The sequence below is a fragment of the Thunnus albacares genome, chromosome 10 (genome assembly GCF_914725855.1).
Source record: "Thunnus albacares chromosome 10, fThuAlb1.1, whole genome shotgun sequence".
Lineage (NCBI taxonomy): Eukaryota > Metazoa > Chordata > Actinopteri > Scombriformes > Scombridae > Thunnus > Thunnus albacares.
The window spans coordinates 9,670,470-9,694,446 of NC_058115.1; the positions used below are offsets into that span (position 1 = coordinate 9,670,470).

The window sequence follows — 23,977 nt, forward strand, 5'->3', positions numbered from 1 at the left end:
ACAACAAAACAACTCCCGCTTTGCAACATGCTGAAAAACATATTGAACTCAATTGTACAGTACAGTACAGTACAGTACTGTATTGTATTGTATAAAACATGGCTTCCAACAGAGATGCATCAAGCACCGTTTTGGAGCTATTCATCTTTTCTATGGGTTAATAATTCATGATCATCTAGAAAGTAGAGCCATGAATATTACTGATGATACACATGAGGCTATTTACCAGTCAGCAGGAAATAGATGAACTCGTTTAAAAGAGAGATGTACAGTATACCGTCAACATGTTTTATGTTGCTAAATAAATCACTTCATAGGCATGCAACAAAACTGCATATGCAACTTATACATATTGAGATATTATTCATGTTCTTGAGGTAAAAATAGGAGCACAATGTGATGTTGATGTTTCATTGTGTCCTGCTGTGTTGCGGGTGTTTGGTCAACCCACTCTCAGATCAATCACTGTGTTACAGTTGCTATAAGAAACGGTAGTTGTTGTCTTCGGATTGATCATGCCAAAGTTTTTCTGAATATTTCATAGATCTGATTTTGATGGAATCCTTCCCTGATAATCTTCCCGTATTGATTAGACCGAAGGTGAAATGCTGCCGTACGTCTCGTCAGCCGTCAGTAAAAGCTGGCTGACTCCCTTTTGTCCTTTGTGTCAACAAAAGCGGGATAAAATCAACGCAAATATAATGGATTTTTACTTAATTATTTCGATGCCAACACCGAGATGCGCATGCTGAAGTGAAGGACAATTTATGTGGTAATAAATTGGGGAAGAAACAAAAATTGATTTTTCTTCTTCTAAAGTTGTCCACTGACTTGATTAATAAAAATTTCACGGTGAGAAATGAGTCCCTGTAGGTGTGCAACGGCTTTCTGTGAGAGTGTGTGTGTGTGTGTTTGTGTTTAATGTGAGTGATAGCGTGCCAAGAGTGTGTGTTTGTGTGTGTGTGTGTGTATTGTACTGCATGTGTGTGAGCCTGCTTAAATATTATATACATACAGTTTTGTGTATGTGCAAATTTTGTGTTCACATACAGTACAGGAGGCGGACAAAATAAAATGGACACCCATACAATTACACAATCCTGCAGAAGACGCTTCAAATAACAACAACCTTCCACAAAGCATATTGTAGAATGTTTACAGAGGAGGTGGTGGACTAGATAAAAGAAACGCCTCGCAACATGACACAATCCAGTGCAACACAAGTGAAGTTCTCAAAAATTACCGCACACTTCAATCGACATCATGCTGACAGCTCTTCGGTCTCAGCCCTCCAGCTAGGTGTGTTCCATCAGCACTCCTCTTCACACACACACACACACACACACACACACACACACACACACACACACACACTCCTCTTGACAAATTAATCTCATATTTTACAGAGAGGTAGAGTGGGCTTGACCAATAAGCCTCTCGTGGTTCTGATCCTTCAGTCTTCAGAATTTAAAGGGTGGTGGTGGTGGTGGTGGGTGGGGGGGGAGATGAAGGTGGAGGAGTGTGAAGAGAGGCTGTGATTGCATTTTCACAATACAAATCACACATAACCCCCTGCATCTTATTTAACTGAATATAGTTCCTGACTCTTGCCTATAGCCCAATGGAGGAAGACAAGAGAGAATAGTGAGTTGAAGATGCCAGATGAGACATAGCCAAATACTTAAAAGAAGAATGCCTGAGGTATATACTGTTTGTGTGTGTGTGTGTGTGTGTGTGTGTCTGCAGCACTCATGACTGAAGGTGATTTTGGTTTTGATACTATTTCTGTCTTTTTCTCTGTTGCTGTTGGCCTTGCTTTTGGTTTCAACACTAAAATAAACACTATTTGGATTAGAGCTGTCAATTGATTAAAAAAACAAAACAAACTAATTAATCACACAATTTGCTGTGATTAATCGTGATGAATCGCTTTTTTCCTTCTTAATATTGAAGGCTGTAATAATGGATATTAAAATGCAAAATCACAGAATTAATGCAGAATCAACACCGAAGAAGTATATTTAAATTCATTGTTTAATAGCAACAGATTCTCTCCTGTGAACTACAAATATCCAATAAATCCATCAAGGACATTGACTGTCAGCTTGACATTTTTCTTATATGCATAACAGAAATAATAACAAAACCCAGGCTTTTAAAGTGCTAGCTGAATTCCTAAACCATCAAGGCCATTAAAATTAAATATCAGCTTAGAAGGCAATAATTTCTTATATGCACTAATATAAATGATAATTAACAACAATAAATGTGTTCCATGTTCAAGTACCAGCTGAATTTCAACAAGATCCACAACAGTCTATGAAAATATGAAAAAGATTCTGATTCACATGGAAGACACAGAGAGAGAGAGAGTTCAAAGGGACCCTTTTCCCTCACCAAAATGCAGCCTAACCTTGGAGCATTATTTACTTCCAGACAAGCTATCATGACATGGTTGGTACAAATATATAACTCTACTAGGTCGTCTACTTTCATATGACACTAGAATCTTCTTCAAAAAACGGAGCCTTTTAGAGCCTCTGAAAAACATTAATATGTTAATTGTTTTTAATGCGTTAAATATTTCAAATTAATTCAAAAATTAATTTTGACAGCACTAATTTGGGCACTTTATCATAGAGAGGGGGGAAAAAAAAAGCAAAATAGACTTGCATAGTTTTCACAAAAAGCTTGCTGATAGGAAAATATTTTTATCCATGAGGTTCTACTGAGTGAAAGAAAAGATAAGAGCAAGCAAAGAGGAGACATTTTGGTCTGAGACTGTCATGTTCATAAATGGAGTCTGATGTAAACCTAAAACGTAATATTTCAAACACAGAATACTGTTTTATTAAATTGGTGCTTATCAGTGAAATAATGACCATGTGTTAGAATGAAGATTATCATATTCACTGTTGATTATCAGCAAATGCTTTAATGCACTTAGCACAGCAAAGAATGCCTTGCTGTGCTAAGTGCATTAACTGTGAACACAGCTGTAAACACTACCATATTTTTATGGAAGAGATTTTTATAGGGTAATTTGGCGATGCTATATTGCTTTTGTATTTCACTTTTTTTTTTTTTTAATCACAGTGCTGGTAATTTCCTTTCTGCAGAGTCCAACCATAGCTGAATGAATAGAGGAAACGCTAATTAGCACTGCAGGATTTGTTAAACAATTCCTCTTGAGGATGGAGCAGCATTGCAGCAAGAAGGTAAATATTTGAAGATGTACAATGGTTACATCTCTAAGTGTTTGTGTGTGCAAGTCTAGTGGTCCAGCGGCCTGATTACACCGACTGGTACGTCTTCTTTTACTTTAAAATTATCAGCAGGGTGGCGAGCACTCTGACACATTTTATGCTCTTCCAGCAATTACATTCTTACCATATGATGGACATGTGGAGAAGGAAGGAGAGAGTGAGGGGGGATAAAAAGTCCCACTGGGCCTCATATTGCCTGCGAGCTTCAACTCTGACTGCAGCACTAAGTGTTGTACTCAATATAATAAACAACCTCTGATGCCTTTCTCGTTGTCCTCTCGCTAATTCACGACCCCCGATTTTATTAAGGAAATTTAGATTTGCAGCGAACTTGTGGGGCAGCGAGGGAAGTGTGCGAGTGTGTGATTCCATGGGAGAAGGGAGCATTACAGTGCCAGGGGCTCCTGCATTCCTGGAATGAAAATTCATAAATAATGCAGGGCTGGATAACAAAAAGAACTCCCCCGCTGTCTCGCACAGTACTGCACTATCCAAAGGCCATGCAATATCACTCAAATCTCAGAAAAAGAAAAAAAAAACACAAATTATTAGACGCAAGTGAAGACTTTTTTGTTAGTGGTTTCTTGACTCAGGACAATAGGATCTGCTGACAGTCGAGGCAAAGCGCCAGTATCCTAACAATCGGCACTCCAGGCCTAAATCGTCAGGAAGTTGCACTGAAATAATGATGGGACTCCAAGCCAAGCAGCTGAGCGGCTTCTTTGGATCTCCAAAACGCCATATGCACAACCGGCTGAACAACAACAACTCTGAAAATTAAAAAGTGAGTGTGGAACAGCTGAAAGAGATAATTAATATAGCAGCACCGCTGATCATTAACTGCTGCTGTGGATGGAGCAACCACAGTGTGTTGGCTCAAGTTGAAACGTAAAATCCTAAATATCTAACTGATTGATTAGTCATGTGGTTGGTTGGTTGACTGACAGAAATGTCAATGCCTTATCAGTGGCATGTGCGCAGCATATAATTGGTGGAGTGACATTTCAATTCAAAGACCTGTCCTCTAATTGTGAAGGCGTTGCCATAATGGGTGTGCCATTTCCGATATGCACTTAATCACTGTTCATCACCACCTCCAGAGCATCATCCCTATTTGGCCTCCACATAGACAACAAGTTCGCGCACACGCACACACACACACACACACACACACACACACACACACACACACACACACACACACCTGAGAAGACAATAGCAGCCACCAGCTTTGACACACTGGCCATCAGCACTACAGTGCAGAAGGAGAAATGAATGGAGGATTACAATCATCAACCTCCCCAGGTCCCATACATCTACATCATCTTCTTCTTCTTCTGTGCACGAGTGGAGTGACTGTAAGTGTGTATTTTGTACAGGTAGTGTGTGCGAGTGTGTGAAAAAGACACAGAGTATGTGTGTGTGTATCACCTAACCTCCTTGCACAGATGCTGTCTATTAATCAAAAAGAGCAAATACAGTCTGCCTCATTTTTATCATCACTATCAATAACACGCAAGCTGAGGAAAAATTAAACACGGTGCCCGCATCAATGTGAACGGCGTCAGGTAGGGAAGTGACACACATACACTGACAGAGCATAGCTCATATACTGTAGGCTCTGGACTTGTAATTAAAGCTGTTTTTTGTTGTTGTTGTTGTTTTCAGGCCTTAAAATAATGTGGTAGAATGCAGGTATGCCTGATGGGTGAAACAATCCAAACATCAATACAGTTCTCTGAAAGATGTGTGCAGAGGCTGGATGGAGGAGTAATGCACTGGATCCATGTATTAGACATATTGACAAATTGTAGTTTCTGATTACAATGCATTTGCATTTTCAAATGAAAGGTATAGAGCTCCTTTCCATTCCACAGACCAGTAGAGCAAGCTTAACAAACCATGCAGGAAAGTATGGGAGTTTGCTTTTTTCCGAGAGAGAGTTTCTCGTTAATGGAGGAATATATTTAGACAATTATTCTGAAATATTTATTATTTATTTATTTGTGTGCTTATTTCATTATTTATTTATTGGAAATATGCCTTCAGTGGCTCACTTGAAGCAATTATTTATAATCTACTGTGAAGGAGAGGAGTGAGGAGGTCTAATTTAAATCTATCGGAGCATATCCATCCCGGTGCAATTTACGCTGCCTTCACAATAATTATGATTTATCAAAATGCATTTGCTGGTCTTAATTATTTACCCTCACACATTTTAGACACCACCAGTGTGCAGGAAAAAAAAATATCATGCAGCTCAATAATTTAGTCAAGAAATGGCTTCAGCGGCTGCAGCATCTTCCAAAAGGCTCCAACTTCATCTGTTAGATGTAAAAATGGATATAACAGCTGTTTATCTGCGTAACACAGTGAGTCACAGTGTTGTAATGTATCATGACGTGCCTGTTGGACCCTTTAGTGGTGGCAGTGTCTAGCCCGGGCCCGGTAGGCTGCGTTGATGTTGGGAGACAGAAGGCACGCGTCAGGGAGATCTATACCCCCTGGATCTCCGTTGCCCCTGTTGGCATCATTAGGCTACCTTAGTGCTGATGGAGATGGAGTGGACCAGCCGGAACTGGAGCAAAACAACTCAAGGCTGCAAGCGTTGTTGAACCAAAACCAATACGACACTTGCACACATGAAGCAGGCAGTCTGCCGTACTGTACTGTAGGTGAATTGTCATTATTTAGACTGGCTGTCAAAGAAGACACGGCTTGCATACAAAGTCTGCATCCTTACACTTCAAAGGAGGCGCACTCATTTTCATAAAACCGCACCATACACATACACACACTCACTCACTCTCTCTCCCCCTCACTATGTCTGCCTCTCTCTCTCACACACACACATACACACATGTACACACACACACATGGGCCATAGCACCGCACTGCACATCCGAACAGCTGATAATAACCTATTCCTGTGAACTCACGTTGTCTCAGCACCCAAACCTCGTTTAGCCAAGCAACATTGTAGCCGATATCCCCCCCTCAATGAGCCCACTAAAGGCCAGAACTGAACGCGTCGCTTACCTTCCCGACGTAAAGCCATTCCTTTAGTCCAATTCCATGCTATAAGAGCCCTGCAAATTCTGAAGACGGTGCAATTCCCCCGGTAGAAGTATGACTTGAGACGCGGTACTCCTGCTAAATGTGGATGAGACACCTCTCTCTCTCTTTCTCTCTCTCTCTCTATGTGTGTGTGCCTGCTGCTCTGGCTTCGAGGCGGCGGTGCTGATGCTGATGCTCGCTCAAATGCCGATAGAGGACGACGAAACGATTTCTGCGGAGAGGAAGGGATCTCCTTGCAGGGGCTGTACGCGGGCCAGCTCCGCTGTGCGGTGACAGGAAGCCCGGCGTGGTGCGTTTAGCCGCAGTTGAACCCGAGGAGGCTTGACGGGTGATGCTGTTGCTGGTGAGGCTCGGTGCCGCTATAACAGCATCCCTGGATCATACCACCGCACCGAGGAGAAGGGGGTGTGGCAGAGACCGGCCACACAAACACGCACAAGCCTTCCCGCGTCAGGAGGTCGTCTGGATCACTAGTTAGACTCATTCAGGTGATGCCATATGGCTGTTGTCCTGTGCTGGAATGCTGACTCATGAATACAGCCACACCGGTGAAAGTTTGGTATTTTCTCTCACTGCTGCTGCTTTGATAACCGTATTTTCCCAAATATTAAAAAACAATTCATTGCTTCTGTATGTGCAACAGGCATTTTTTTATTACAGAAATCAGCCATATTAAGGTAGAAGTCATTTTAGAAGCTGCTGATGGTTGGGAATACTTCTATAGAGGCTCAGATGATGAAGAGCAAAGCCAAAAATGTAAGTGACAGTGCTGTACATATACATTTAAAATGCAATATGACACTAATTTATTGCTGCAGTGGGCCAGATTTGTGATAACACCTGCAGATCATCTCATAAGATGTGTTTTTCTTTGCTAAATTAGTCACTTAATGATTCTGACCTGTGCTCCATGTGTGATGCATCAGTGTGGGGATTTACAGCCAGTCAGTTGCTGGTACAAACAACTTGTGAATGACAGGGGTTCTAATGATGCAGTTTATTATTTCCCCAAAGCACAGTACGCGTGGGGCTACAAACAACCATTTTGACAGCTGCTTCAGTCTATCTGCCTTTCAGCGTGTCTCGCTATATCCCCAACACCCCAGTAGCTATGCATCTTTTATCAACAAAGGTTTTGGCACTTTCCATCAGTTTCATCACTGGGTTCTCTCTAAATGGAGGCTGCAGTCCAGCAGTTCCTTGCAAAGAACAAAATCATCCAAGGGAGAACAGTGAGGGAAGAGGTCTTTACTTGGTCCAAGTCTGTGTGATAAAATTGTGCTGCTCTGACATAGAGATAACCAGTGTGTTTGTCATCTGGGTGTGGGTTGTCAATGTGGCTGCCAGGCTGCTGTAAGCGACTGTTTCTTGGAACAATGTCCAGCAAACACTGAGAAGTTCTATGCCATTATCTGAGGGTCCAATCAAGATGTCCTGTTATGGTTTATAAATAGTTCCAAAATGGAAGTTGTGCCAATTTGTTTTGGCTCACGATGTCAAAGTCATAACCCACCCTACTCTGCCTCTGACTGGCTAGTACACATTGCCTTCATTGGTTGGGTTGGTTAGGTTTAGGCATGAGGAGTGAGACTGGTAAGGATTAAGGTAAGAATATCAGGGTAAGCCAATCAGAGGCAGAGTAGGCCAGGTCATGACTTTGCCATCCTGGGAAAAAAATGTCTCGTGAGGGACGTTATCTGGCCATCAGGCTGGACGTCCTTCCTGGATGTCCCAGCCATAGCTGTGTCTTAATTTGCATACTTCTATATTTACACTTGCTATTTTGAGTGCATAAGTGCCTTCACACTGACAAGTATAGCAAAAGGCAGTGCACTATGAGTACCTGGATGGTTCACTCACAACGGTCAAAAGGTTGAGTGTAGAATGCTGGACACGTCTCACCCTCAATGGTCACCATCTTGGCTATGTAGCGGAAGGGGAGGAATCACCAACCTAGCGGAGATTTTAAAGCAGGCTAAAAGCTGTTGTAAGTTTCACTGTGGGTCTCTTAATATCTCACTTTATTAAGTTTTAATATTTTTCCAGGCAGAAAGTAACAAGAACAAGAAAAGCTAAAATGACGGGTATGTAGACAGAATAAAACATTTCCACAACGTGAAAAGCTTTCTGCACATTTCATGTGCATTAAATTATATTAAGTAAGGACGTCTCCTCAAGTATTAACCAAGGAAAATAAGCCAAATCCAGGCTTGACAAACATGAGTTTTACAATTCCTTATGACAATGAATTATTTTCCACCACGTGATTCAGTTCATGCACTGCAAGCCTAACGTTGATACACACTCCTCTCTTGACCATCTAGCAGCAATTACAGCATAACTATTGAGACTCTAAGTCAATGGAGACAAAACTGTTTTGTAGGCTACTCCACGTAGATCATAAAACCTTGAATATAAAACTGACTCATTGAAATTGGTCAAGAAATGTAAAGGTTAGTGTTTTTTATCCAGTGTTTTTTATCCAGGAAATGCGCAGATCCCTGTTTGCTTGTATTGGTTTACAAGCAGTCTTGCCCAGTCCAATATGGCGGCAACATTGACATAAAATCCAGTGGCCAATGCAGCATGTACATATATAGTAGGGTGACTTCCCCAATGGGAAAGTGGTCTCTTTTGGACCTTACTATATATGTGTATGGTCCAAGCAACGTCAAAATATGTCATTACCATCAACGGGTCTATTGAGCTATTCTGCTACAGTTTATGTGCACAGTGTGCATTCTGCAGCTTTACACATCCTATATGTCCAGATTAACAATTTAATATGCTAAACATTCTGAAACGGTCTAACTAATGTCCTGTCTGACCCAGATGTCTGTTATACATACTTAAAAATGTGTCACTTTCAAGATAATCCTGATAATAAATTATATAAAACCAAACACACAGCAAACTGTTGCTTTTCAAAGTGAGCAGCACTGCACATCCTCAGCTCAACTCTCGTGCTGAACTATGTGTATTCTCGCAAGACAGACTATGCTACGCTTAACATGAATTATCAAAAGTATAAAGATAATACATCCATGATGAAGACATGCGGCTCAATAGTAAATGCTTCGTAACTTTTATTAACCCAGATAAAGCCAGCATCATTGCTAAACAGTTAAAAAAATTTAATTCCCAATGACATTGATTCTATGGGCAGAGGGCATTCCTCTAGGACAATCTGCTCTCAACCAATTAAAGGGGACCTATTATGCTTTTCCTTATTTTCAGTCATATATATAATGTTATGATTTTGAATGTTCATATTAAACATGGCCAAAGTGTCAAATAATGAGGTAAATCTATGTAGAAGTAATCCCTGTCAGCAAAAGGCAGTGGCTTCAGACTGCTCTGAATGCTCAGGTTCCAACAGTTATAACTACTTTCAGATGTCAGTTCGTGACGGATTTCTTTATATGGTCATCTGCTCCATGCACAGCGCATGAGTTCACTGCTCCCTTCCACTAACATTATGCCATTTTTCGATTGTGTTGGAGGTAGTCACGCCAAGCCATGACTTGACTTGAGCTGGCACTCTGTGAGTGTTTTTCCATTACAAAGAACTGCAAAGTAATATAAGTAGTTTACCTTTTGGAAGTGTGCTAGTTGTCTGCAGCTCTTCATCAAAAATCATCATCACTGTGGCTGTTTCTGCTTGTACTTTTCCCCCCTGCATTATTTCTAACAGATCCGCTGAGCAAAGAGCTCTTGTTATGTAATGTAATGCGGTGAGGAACACATTTCATTTTCTGTAAATTCTTCACAGTAAAAGTCTCCCGTTATTTAGTAATTTAAAAGCTTTTAATATGAAGCAGTAAAGCAGGAAATAGTGAGTTTTCATCAGCAGTAACTTAACACGACTCTGATACGGCTGCCCCTTGGCAGGCTTATGGAAAGCTGGCGAATCAGAACAGAGTGGGCTCATCGGTAGGGAGGCCTTAAAGAGACAAGAGCTAAAACTGTCTCTTGGAGACAGAGGCTGAACTGAGGTATCATGCAAAGATACTCTAGTGGAGTCCAAGAATAAAAAATATAGCACTGGAAATTAACATAATAGATTCCCTTTAATGAATAAAAATAAAAGTTTGTATGGAAAATACAAAATAAAACACCCATAGATGTGTTGCACAGCGAAACTTTGAGAAGTATTTTTGAAGTCAGGTCCAGGTGGACCTTTTTTTAACATGGAAAGGATGACACCCTGTCACCATCTGTTCACAACCATTAGAAGGAGAAATTGACACTTACACATACATATCTGTATTCCAAATATGTGCACATGTCCACTAAAAAGCAACTTGACTTGAGTTCTATGATTTGCATTTCATGTGCATGTTGCTGTTTGGTGTCTAACCAGAACCATTTTTGGCCAGGGGACATAGCGTCATCGTCTGAACAATGTTTGCTGGGTAACTGCAGACAATGGTAATGTATTTTGATCAGGAGTTCAAAGATCTCTGGAGTTTCTGGAAGTGTCGCCCTGCATCGGAAAACTGTGTGTTCCTGAGACCCCGTGTTTGCCTGCACAGTCCTAATGGCAGGCACATTACACCTCCAGCAGCTGGGTAAACGCTCTTTTAAAAGAGCAGTTCCTCTTCTGCCCCACACATCTCACTGAGACATCTCCTTGACAACCAGCTCAATGCAGAGATTTGAAATGTCACAGTGTTTTACTGTGATTCTTTTTTATCATTATGTTCTATAAAAGAGAGATAATAGATGTGGAGAGGGAAAGAAGATTGGCCTTGCTATAAGAAAAACACAGCCATCGCTTATTATTCCAGAAAAAAATGGCAAAAAGATATTGAAAGCATCTGAAAACATTTCACATCTAGCATGAGAGTATGGTTTGGAGAGGAATGGCATGTACTTATGATATTCTATCACATGGAGCTTTCATGGTAAGGAAAGTTTGTGGAGTTGACATTTTATAAGCTAATAAGCATCATTAGTGCCTGCATTTGGATGACAGATGCTCTATAGTGCTGGTTAGAGTGCATTCCAGACATAATGTCAGTTGCATTATATCTCATATCATCAGATTATAATGTAAATTGCATTAAAATGATATAACCTAATTGAACAGGATCTCATCTAGCAAAAAAAAGTCAGTAGTGGAAACAAATAGGAGAACCCCATCTCCATAAGACCATATTTGCTGATCCAATTATTCCTGCCCTATTTGGATGACATGGAAGCACAGCTGAGCATAGGGAGGGATGGGGAGCACAGAGGTGGATTTAGAGCTGGTACTCCATAAAAGCGATGTGAGAGTGAGGAGAAAGCTACTGTTGCTGTTGTGAATGCTAAGATGGAGTCTAGTGAGAATAAGTTTGATGGGAAGCTGTCTGTGGTCCTGATATCCCCCCTCACCCATTAAAAGCAACTCACGCTTTAGTCTGTGTGACACATCTGTCGAAACTTGAATCGCTGGGATATATTATACTTTACATAGAGGCATGAGACAAGAGATATATCCGTAATGCATTTGCGCCTTGATGCTGCTTCAAGCCTTAGCAGTGATATTGGATTTTAAGTATCCTGCACTACTTCACTTCACAGCTGGAGGCAGTTTCCATGAGCATTATTTAGCCTTGTACATGCAAACGGCAAAGCCAACACAGTTTTTCTCCTTGGAACTGTGTGTTCCTAGTAGGCTGTGATTGATTGGCCCCTGATCAATCCTTCCACCATACAAAGTAGAACACAAGGTGGTTGTTGCATGCTTCAGATAGATGGATAGAGTACTTAAACTACAAACTAACAATTATCCTCTCAGTACTTTGCTGCAATTCTCTTTGCTGATTTTCTTGTTATCTTCCTCTTGCCCTTGCCTCCTTCTACCACGCCTTCATTTAAAGCTTCCTCCACTCTTATCCCATTTCTCTTCTTTTTATATTTCCTCCTCACTTCTCTTGCCTCCTCCCCTTTCAATCCCTCTGCTTCACTCCATCCCTCTCCAGGGTGACGTTGCTGAAGGGGTTCTTCTCTTATTCTGTAATGAGGGATCTCGGATCAATGCTGTCAACAATGCTCACCAGCTGCACCGGCAATACAGTATTATTCTGCCCTCGTGGTGGATTCCTGATCTCCAGGGGTGAGTTAACTCGCATATTCTTTCTCCGGAAGGGTGTTAGGGATGTGCTCCATCACTCTCCCCCTGTTCTCCACCAGTGCTCCGGCTCCACCCAGTCAGCCATACAGCTGAGTGTCTCACAGGAGACAGAGCCTACCATTTATTGAAATCTTTTTTTAAATGACAGAGCTATGACCTTTCCGATGCACACACTCCACAACCATAAATTCTCACAGATTTCATTTTACATTTCCTCCAAGCATTTCACAACCAAATTACACCTCCACAGCCTTCAACCTGCGGGCTGGGATCCAGTATTTTCATCTTCAATTATTACTTTTTTTACTTTCAGATGGTACTTTAGCACTTTTGGAACCAGATAAGTGTTTTGAAAGTTCTAAAAAAGAGTGCTATAATCTGTCCCAAATAACACACACATTTTGACAGCAGTTTCAAAGGCTGTCCTTTCTAAGCCTGTCATCAATTTCCCATCTGAAAAAGAAAAAGGAAGAAAAGAAGCAAGCATGGAGAGGTATCTATTGATTAATCACCAACAGTAAGAACCCTAATGTGCATACGACGTGAACCAGTTTCAAAGTGTTGACAGATGAAACAGCTATATAACCTCTCCTCCGTGACACATTCTCCTTCAAGCCTTTCTCTCATAATTAGTCCTATCCCTGAAAGGGCATGACATTAATAAATTCTATGTTAAATCCACATGTATAAACTGAGGGGGATTTGAAAGAAAGCAATAATTTTAACCAGCAGTGCTGTGACATTCAATAGCTAGTGAAGAGCGAGTGGAGACTGCACTACAGAGGACACAGAATGATACTAGGGAGGACATTACTGCACCAAAGACAGGCACCGAGCACGTGGTATTGGAATTATTGATTTATAAGGCATATCTTTATCCTTACTGTATGCATGAAAGTGAAGAGAACATCAAGAGCATCTCTCAATCACCTTGAGCAATGGAATCAAGTCTTTGTTCTGCTTAAACAAAGCAGCAACACACAGATGTGCACACGCTCTTTGGTGCCCAAACCAGGGCTAAAAAATGCTTTTTACTTTGGACCCCTAAAATCTAAGGACTATTCCCATAAGGATCAAAGTGTATGTGTATGTTTCAGGGGCTTTTGTATTTAAGCGTCTGTAGTGTTGAGTGCTTTCCTCAGTCTGTGCAAAAAGCCCTCAGATACTGAATGCCACCCTAAAGCATGGGCACTTCTCCTCTTCTCCTTTTATCACCGTACATGTCTTGCTCTCGCTACCCTGCTTACCTGTGACAGGAGCGCCTTTCAAACGCACCTCATTGCATTTCAAACGGCAGTGACTCCCACTCCCGTCTCCAAGACACCCACACAGACGTACACGCACGCAGCTGTCAGCTGCCCAAATACTATATATCCCCTGGCCTTCTCTCCCACCCCTTCCTGAACTAACTCCTCCACAACCTCGACTTGTTGAGAAAATAATATTTTATGCATTCCACCGCAGCCCACACACAGATACAGCTTATGAAAGACATACCGAACCTACTTTCCTGCCAACATTTGTGTGCGTGTCGTGCATGTCTCCATCTGTGCATGTAAGTGTTCACGTGTATTCGTGTACAGCTTGTTTTTATATGCTAAATTAAGATATATAATGTTAAATAATGTTCTTGTAATCTGATGTGAGGACACATAGCACATAGCTTGTTTTGCAGCGGCCAAAGGAACAATATACATTATATTATATATTATATATAAATACTCTCTTTATAAAACTTAGGGGTGCAAAAGGCCATAAGAGTCTAGTTTTGGCATAGGCATCCCATTCTCGAGAGAATTAATCACAGCAACAGAATCGGATGGAGTCTGCGTACATACCTAAGCATTTGTCAGAGCAGGAGAGGACACAGTACAATGAATTTGCATTTGTTTGAAGTGATATTATTAATTCACACCAATGAGACTTTGCATAAGGGAGACTGGGTAAAATTTGAAAGGGGAAAAAGTCCCAGTAAGCACAGGGACTGTTTGATCTTGTTATGTCTTCATGTTCTTGCTCCGCTTGTGGAAACTATAACTATACCGTTGTCCAAGTATCATCTAGGTGCCCCATATCATCTGAGGCCCTTGGGAACAACATGCTGGTAAGGCAGCGTGGGCCTATCTTATTTAATCAGCATGTGTTGAGCTAAATGACGAGCTATTATCACCAGCCACCCATCGACTGCTGCTCAGCTTCTCAAACAGCCAAAGCAAAAGGTCAAACACTGATAATGAGTAGACAGAAAGAGCTATTCCTAATTAGACATGAATGTAAAATTTGAATGGGAAATTAGGCTGGTATGCACAAGCAAAAGCTATGGCACGTCCATCTGGCAATTAATTCCAGCTATACTCAATATTTACTCTTCTCTGTTTTTTTTTTTGTTGTTGTTTCTCAACAGGTGCCCGTGATTGTGTATGTGCATGTATTGTGCAAGACAGCGCCTGTGTGTGTCTACATTCATATTCAAGCATCCACAGGGTGTACTTGTTGATGTATCCGCTTGTGTATAAGGTTGCATGTGATACCCCACGTGTACATGTGTGGTACCGGTGCCCATGATTGTATATATGCTGGCACAGCTATTTCCCCCCTGGAGTAAGGGAGCGGGTGGTGTTGAGGGGGGGTGACAAATATACTGGTGGCACATTATCAGCAGCAACACAAACACAGGTTGGCAATATCCCAGCTGTTAAAAGGGGTCTTTATTTGTGTATGTGTGTGTTTGAATCAAGGGGAGAGAAGCGCAGAAGGGTACTGCCAAGTAGGGAGGTTTTGCCTTCAGGGAGAACGGTAATTACACAAGAGCACATAGAAGATAAAAAATATTAATGGTATTACTGGTCAGCAGGTGCTGTCCTTGGGGGGTCCTGGAGACACATATCAAACATGCTCTGGTAATGCTGTTGATTTAAATCTATCTCACCACAAATACTGCAATTCTACAGCCCGTTTTCATCCTGTTTCTGCATGATCTAATAAAGCGGTCTTTGCATACTGAGTAAAGTAACCATCCTTCAACCAGAAGGACTAAGCTCAAGCCCCAGTGACAGCAAGCATTTACCTTGCTTAAGTGTCCTTGAGCGTTTTACTTAATCCTCACCTGCTCCAGGGGCGCTGTTGTGGTGCTAACCAGGGCTCTCTGTGGAGGCAAGTGGAACATAAATTTACCCTTCAGGAACCAGAGCTTCAACCAGAGCAGCAATGTCCTGATAGCTCTGTCCATGGTGCTGAAATCTGAAAGAGAAAATCCACAGAAAATCCCCTTCCATGTTAATTTGAAGCTGGTTTTGAGTATGCAACAAGTTCACACTGGAAAAATGCTAAAATTAAGCATACTCAAAGATAATGGCATGCATACTAAATTCACTTCATCTTTGAGTGTGCCGTTGATGGACACTATTACCCCACAATGCAATGCATAAATGATATGGAGGAGCTCCCTGCAGCTGGAAAAAATTAAAGCAAATTGTGGGGAAACAGCTCCAAGAAGATCCCAGAAAACAAAAACACAAAAAGGTATAAAATCATTAGAAGTTTGCAGGTTGATTGATGTCAGTCTATGCAAGTCTTGTATCTTTTTGTGTTCCTTTTTATACTGTATGTGTCCTGTTCCTTCAAGATGACAAAGTAGATTTATTAGTTGAATAAAACTGCAAAAACAGCATAATTTTAGTATATACTACATATTGTTTACTATATAGTGTGGAATTGTGATATTTTAGCTCCACATGAATTTAACCATTGATTTACTCTTTTGACTTGACACTCCATACCTGTTCCATTGTGAAATGGCACAATTGCTGTGACCATGAGCACACAAACTGTTACTGTAGATAACAGTTGTGGTAAAGAATCTAATCTTCTCAAGCTTGAACAGCAAGACACAGTAAATCATGTTTATATCTTTCAATGCATTCCACGTTTGTTGTCAAGGCAATTTATTAAGGGACACATTTTAAAACAACAAATGTAGACCAATCACAGTACAATGAAGTTATAAATACATTTGCATTATTATCAAAATGAAATAGTAAAACAACAAAAACATGAAATTATATATAGATTGGCTGCAACTAATAATTATTTTCATTATTGATAAATCTGCCAATTATTTTTACTCAATCAATTAATTGTTTGGTCCATGGAATGCCCAAAAGTTTCCTGAAAGCCAGGGTGACATCTACAGATCGCTTGTTCTGTTTGACCAACTGTTCAAAGTACAAAGACACTTAGTTTTCTGTCACATGAGATAAAGAAAAGCAACAAATCCTCTGAACTGAGAAGCTGGAATTGGAGAATGTTTGGCATTTTTGTCTTGAAAAGTGACGTAAACGATTAGTTGATTAGCAAAATAGTTGCTGATTAATTTTTACGTTGATCGACTAATTGATTGTTTGATTAATTTGATGTGACCATATGATGAAGCTACAAGAACATATATAGACTTAAAAAGACTAAAAATAAATGTGAATAGAAAGGTAAGACCCAACACTCTCTGAATTGTCAATTTTATGTAAAAGGGATTTTTAGTGATATCAGATGAATTATTGAGCTTTTTGAGATTCCATGAATCAAACTGAAATTTGCTCATGGACCTTCTCACCAAGAGATCAAAATTATTAAAGTAGTTTAATAATGAATTGACAAAAAAATCATGTAATTTAAATTTTTTTAGCAATGCTATGGTCTCTAGACTCGAAACCCACAGATATCACCAGACTCTTGATAAGTTATTTTTGCACCCATTTTGTATTTCAGTGTATCGCTATGAGAATTCATCTGTGACTGCCCTTGGCTCCAAATTACTCTGAGGCAGTCTGCAGTACGTGGATGGGTTAGAGAACAACAATAGTGTGACTTATCAGTCCAGCTTTGAATGATCACGTTCCTGCTCCTTACAAAGCTCCGAGACTGAGGTGGTGTTTTTCCCTTTCTGTTTAAATTGCTCCACACTATTACATTCAAAAGAAATACTTGCAAAAATAGCTTGGGTCTATTCAAATGTTTTCATCCCTTTGACAAAAGGGGCTATGAGCCAAAACACTTTGATTTCCTTGTAAAGGCTAACTTAAAGGCCCTGAAAACATATTTCCTCAGTCAGCAAAATATTATGAGTAATGGGATTCTTCATAAAGACACTATTTTCTGCCCAAGTTGGAACAGTATTGAGGTTATTTAAATTAAGAGATTGCTGTATTTGTGTTTTTGTTTGTGCTTTTTTCACTGGTTTGATCGTGGCTCCGTTCAAAAAGGTGATGTCACATACTTATGTGCACCAATCAGAGTTTAGCAACATTTGAGTCAAAATGAGATGACAGTGATGTGTTTTTGAGTGTTAAACTTTTTACCTAAGGATGTTTTTTTAATGATTTTAAACTTTGCTTATTATGTCAAGCTGACGGCTGAGTAACGAAAGTAACAGGTAATATAACGCATTATCTTGGTTGCTGAGTAATAAGTTAAGTAATTTCTTTTACAATGAGTAATATGTAATCAGTAATTAATTGCAATTTTCAAGTAACTTGCCCAATACTGATTAAATATAGTGTTATCTCTTGAGATATGCCAAATATATGTAAAAAAAAAAAAAAAAAAAAAAATGTTTTGAGTGTATTCTATCCTGATACAGTGTTTTGAACTTGGGGGCATATGCATAAATGGATTCAATCAAATGTAATTTGGGGTGACTAGCTAACCAAGCCATCACATAAAACTTGACTATTGTAATTTGTTAAAAAAAAAAAAAAAAAAACGTAACATGTCCAAAGAACGTTGTTTCCACCAAATGTATTCATTTCTCCCTCATCCTCTGGCTCCTGACTGATGAGTGAGGTGTGGGTGGAGACCAACAGTTCCTATCACGTAGTGTTCATTAAGCCACGCCCACTTCTGAGTGATCCAATCAAATCAGAAGGATTTACGTAACTATATTGCACATATTCCGTTTCACTCAGAAACATATCACATTATGGAAGTTACAGATGCTCTAACTGCCATTTCTCAGGGGTTTTAAAGAAGCATTTGTTGTGTGTGTCATCATATTTAAAATAAAAGGAGGGGTGTTTTATTCATGGAGTGTTCTGTAGCCTCTCTACCAAAATATGTGTGGTACAGAAACCCTGCAGCCTCATGTCAAGTTTGATGGGAACAAGAAGTGATGGGTCAAGTCCACCCAGCAAAGTCTGGGGTATTGCATCCACACATTAAATGTGTGTGTGTGTGGACAGGAACTTCAAAACACATCAATTGATAATGTCGTGGACTGGATTTGAATGGTGGAGTCATCAGGTTGATCCAGAAGGCATCAATGATCCCAGAGGGGTGAGAGAGTACAGTGCTTCCGAACTGTGATGAGGCATCAGTTGGCAAGGTGTGAAACACTCCTCCGTTAACACTTTCACACGCAGCCTGCCAGTGTAATGAAAGCATACAGCCGGCAGTGACAGACAGACACACACACATACACACACTGTAAAGTATTCTGTCACTTTGATTTAACCTTGTTTCACAGATATTTTTCTGAGTGGAGACGGATTTTCTGCCTGACATGTAATAGGTGAGTTAATTAAGACAGTGACATTATTAAAGCCAAGAGTGACTGTGGCGTGTTTTTATTAATTCACCATCTGACCTTTCCTCTGGATTCAAGCTACACCTGATACCTTTACAATTACTGTATCACGCCCTGGAAACATTCAGAGAAAAGGAGAAAACACTGGATTCAGCAGTTAGAAACTACACACAAAAGCTGCATTGAGTTTTCAGTTGTGTCCTTTTTCTGACTGTGATACCCTCGGAGCACTGGATGTGCTTTTATAAAGAGGGGATGTCGACAGCAATTCAAATTCACCTAATGCAGACATTTTCTTGTGTATGGTATGCGAGAGGTCTGTAATAAAGGAATTGAGCAAGATATAAAAGCTGTATTTTGTTTGAATATTACTTCTCAGAAAAGGTCGGAACTTTAAATAGGAGAAATATGACATTTACATGAATACAAAAAAATAGTAATTTCCAAAACCAATTTCCCACACGTACAGCTCAGCTTGAAGAGCTCATAGCTGTAATATGAGGCCAATGAAATTATTCATTGATTAAAAAATGCCACACAATACAAGGCCTCAAGCAATAAACTTATGAACCAATGAGACTCAAAGGGCAACCATGACAAACAATGCTGCTGGGATCCCACTCTCTAGTCAATCCCATGACTTTGCCTTAAGCCAAAAGTCATGAAATTACAGTTTGTTATCAGGTGTAGGGGAGCCAACATTTAGACAGCTTACCCCAAGAGCAGACACATTACTATTTTTATCTCTCTATTTGCTCAAATTCACCAAATTAGTCATCTTTCACCGCAGGTAAAACAAACTGATATCTATGTGTTTTAAACTTAAGGAGTTGTCAGAATATGGAAGCCTGGAAGCTATGGTTTTAAGTTTAACAATCCTCATAACGAAGTATAAAATCGGATTAGTCGCTTTTTAAGTAGACCTGCAGTTAACCAACAACAGCATAGATGTTCAAATGTCATAGCCTGCAGTTCTTCACTCTGCAAAAGAATAAATGAGTGGAGACACATGACATATGTCGATCCTTCCATACAGATCCACCGCACCATAATCCTGCTACTGGCTTTTTCTCACGGGAGACATTTTATATGTAACAGCAGGAGAGGTACAGGTGCAAGTTATAAAATGAATGATGGCTGAATTCCATTTAGCTGCTTCAGTTTCAAGGTCCTGTTATTGTGCATGTTGGCTCACTGTCTACTGGGACACGTGAAAGGAACAGAGCCGTCATTAATGCTATACGTAACAACTATGCTTTTCCTACTATAGTATAACAAGTCAAAATGTCTGCTGTTAAAAAAAAGTATCCAATCTTTTACTTAAAAGTAACACTATCACGATGGAAAAAATACTGCCATACAAGTAAAAGTCTTGTCTTCAAAATTGTACTTAAAGCAGCCAAATGACAGCATGTACAGAGAAGGTGTGTCCAAACTTTTGACTGTATGTAAGAGGAGTTGCTCGCAGTTACAAACCCACAAAGAACTGTCACCCAAGTCTGCTGATCAGTTTAGCTCAGCTTTTTAGCCTCCTTCAGCTCATTGTTTTGGTTTCAATCTATGGTTCAGTCTCATCACTCTCATCAGCATCATTTCCAGATGCAGCAAGCAGCTGTGAGCTACCTGCCCAGCACTGCACAGCAGACAGACAAAGTTAGAGAATAGTTGATGAAGATAGCAGAGAATGTAGCAACTAAAGAGCCAATTTCCTCAAGAGTTGGTGGAGAGTTAAACAGAGCTAAAAGAGGAATGGGTATTGGATTTAAATTCATCAAGTGGCCACAAACACAACTTCAAATGAATGCTAATGTTGCTCTTTATCTCCTAGTTGTGTAAATAAGCAATTGTTTGCGACTTAAAATGTGATAATGCAGGAGTAAGTAAAAGTAAAAATGCTTATTATGCAAGGGTCCAATTCAGAGTGTTATATGCATCATACTATGATATTATACCCCATTCATTAACATGTAAGCAGTATTTTAACATTGTAGCTGGCTGAGATTAAGCTAAATTGAACTACTTACAGTTGGATAGTTTAATCTATTATACAGAATCCTATTTCATAAGCTAATCATATATGATGTTTGACATTTTTTAACCTCCACAGTGGTATCTGTAGCTGTCATGTAAATGTAGTGGAGTAAAAAGTACAACGTTTCTCTCTGAAATGTAATCAAATGAAGCATAAAGTAGCGCTAAATGGAAACACTCATGTAAAATACATGGACATCAAAACTGCACTTTACTGTAAATGCACTCAGTTACTTTCCACCACTGCACCTATGGGGGATTTGTTACAGTACTCTTCACCGCCATCATCAAAACACCAAATGAGGGAACATCTTTTGGAGGAATGGTGTTCATCCCCCCAGATTTCCAGAGACTTGGATGATGGCATTACTGATTCAAGGCTTTGAAGCAAGGTAGTGATAAGCTGAGAGAGATTTTGCTTTGTTCTGTGTATGTACAACACATACAAACATGAACACAGGTACATACATACAAACATACATACAAAGGCAATAACTGCAACATTTCTGAATGTTCAACTACATGTTTCCCGAGAAATAACACACAAACACAGCCTGTCATGCATATACAGTATAAAATAGCCTACAGTATAGCAGCTGATTCTGTCTGAAAGGTCTGTCCTGATATGATGATATCTAGTAGAATATGTGTAGAGCACACAGCACCAGAGGTCCCTGAACCCCAGAGACTGCTTTGCAGGCAACCAAAGGCATATCTGCAGGCAGCTACATCACACACTAGTATCTGTCTGGAGCTGGTGTACATCATCATGAGCTCTGTAACACTGGGTACAGAAACATCCAAACGCTGAGATTCCCAGCGGAGCACCGCTTTCTCTTCTACAAAGCCTGAACATATTGCATTACAGTACTGGGAATATGAAACAGTACTGTATCTGTTGGAGGTTTGTGTTGTGCCTCAAAGATACGTTGAATAAGTTGAGCTCTACCAAGTGTAGTAGAAGGTGGTCTTTGGTTGTTTGTGCTCTGAGGTTATCTCCACCACAGTGCGCTGTGAAAGCAAGGGGAAAATTCTGTAAACAGTGTTAATCACCAGAACAGAATAATGTGATTTGCCCATGATGAGAAAGGGTGTTGCGCATTACACTTAGAGCTGTGATTACTGACAACTCACTGAGTCCCGATGTAGCAGAACTAATTCATACATACAAATGTATGTCTAAAAAAACGGTGACTTCACTTCAGGCTAATTAATAATCAAACAAACCAATGAGCAGTGAAACACTTAGATGATGCGTTGAGTCCAACTACGCTAGACTTCCTACGATCATAATACACCAGCGTCAATATAGCCAGGAGCTGTGTTGTACATGACTTCATGTCATCTGCAGAGAGTTGCGTTTGATTTCTTTAACAGCCACAGCAGGCTGTGGCAAATTCAGAAATCCTGCTATCCTAGAGGGATGTAAACATTAAAGAAAGAGAAGAGAAGACTACGCTAAGGAGTGAGATCTTTATCCCTGTACAAATAAGGCCATCAAACCCCTTTTGACTTGCTTTCCTCTGTTTCCTTTGGTAATGACATTTGCAAACTTGGCAAGTGAGGTCAAACTATGTCAGACAGTTCACATCCATGTTGATCTTACACTAAGGTCTTGAAAAGAAATGAGGCTTAAACTGAATTTACCTTTGGACAAGACATGTTGACTTTAATTAATGAATAGTTTAAACCTGAATTAATTTACATTTTAGGCATTTAGCTCACGTTTGCATCTGGACCAAATTAGTGTAAGCTCATTGTAAGCTTAAATTCCCTGACTGTCAATATTGCAAACAACTTAGTGTGCAAGGAGCACAAAGGGTCACAACTGCTGCATACTGACAATGGCTCTAGTGTGATAACTGTTTCTGTACTCCTGGAATATTCAGGTCTAACAGAGAAACGCTTTTGTAGCACTCCTGTGTTGATGGTAAAGAAACACAGAGGGAATTAGGGCAGTGCATTGTTGTCACAGTTTACAATATAACCCAACAATTAGCAGTCCTACTTCCTATCCCCAGTGTCCAGTGTGTTAATAGTCTTGGGCAAGTTCCAGTCTTCCATTACTGAATAATTGGACAGCATAGTGGGCCATCACTGAGCCCCTTGCTCTTGCCAAGGGAGAGGTGAAAGCCTTATTGATCCTGTGTCTGAATCTCTGATCAATCACCCCAAATCAGCCCCTGGGGATGAAGGGAGGGAAAACAGGTGACAAAGGATATCTCTATGACTATGTATACATTAATCAAAACAGAGTAAAAGATGCACACAGCATCACAAGCAGCATCACAAGCAGCATATGGCTGGAGTTCTCTCACTGAATTTTCAAGTGAGGAGGAAAGTTACATCAGACCGCAGATAGATGTGTGCGCTAGGACAGTTTGGTCAGCCGGTTTTGGACAGTTCGGTAAAGCTGCCCCGACTCTCCAGGTGACATCAGTGGCAGAGGAGCCTGCTGTGGGTTCCTGTAATTGAGTTAAATAAATGATTGCGTTTCCAGTGGCAGTTGCCGCGGCCTTCAGCTTTATGCCTGGCTAGAGCCACAGCCGATTTAATTAATTTTTAATTAGGAGGGAAAATTGCAGACCTATTCCGCCGGGACCTTTAAGACATCTGTGCATTAGAGATAACATTCTTAAATACCCTGAGCCTCCCAACAGTGGGGGCTTTGAGGGCAGCGCGGCTTGCATAGTCCAGGGCAGCAGGAGGTGCTGTAAAAATTTTCTGAGTGCATGTCGGTCGCCCTCGACGTGATCGGGGTTTGTTGATCGTTAGTGTGAATGTCACCAAGCCGGAGTGAGCTTAAAGCCGCAGACTTGAGGAGATTTGGTCCATCCATCAGTCATAGAGATTCATGTCACTGTCACCCCCTGCTTTAATTGAGTGATTGATCGGACGTTCTCC

General features: G+C 40.4%; 1 protein-coding gene and 1 long non-coding RNA gene across 4 annotated transcripts in view; one reads left to right on the forward strand and one right to left on the reverse strand.

Moving 5' to 3' along the window:
* The window catches only part of tenm1 (teneurin transmembrane protein 1), a 189,164-nt gene that overhangs the window by 159,727 nt on the left and 5,460 nt on the right, over window positions 1–23,977 (reverse strand). For 2 of the 3 annotated variants that reach the window (XM_044362786.1, XM_044362784.1), the window contains exon 2: window positions 15,572–15,705. The gene's annotated coding sequence lies outside the window, so the exon portion shown is untranslated. Of the gene's footprint in view, window positions 1–6,305; window positions 6,783–15,571; window positions 15,706–23,977 lie in introns of those variants that run through there. The other variant, XM_044362785.1, reaches the window with a different exon arrangement.
* On the forward strand, window positions 18,427–20,339 carry LOC122989782. The gene is made up of 3 exons (XR_006405156.1): window positions 18,427–18,841; window positions 18,983–19,027; window positions 19,121–20,339. It is a non-coding gene; the product is annotated as an uncharacterized LOC122989782 (long non-coding RNA).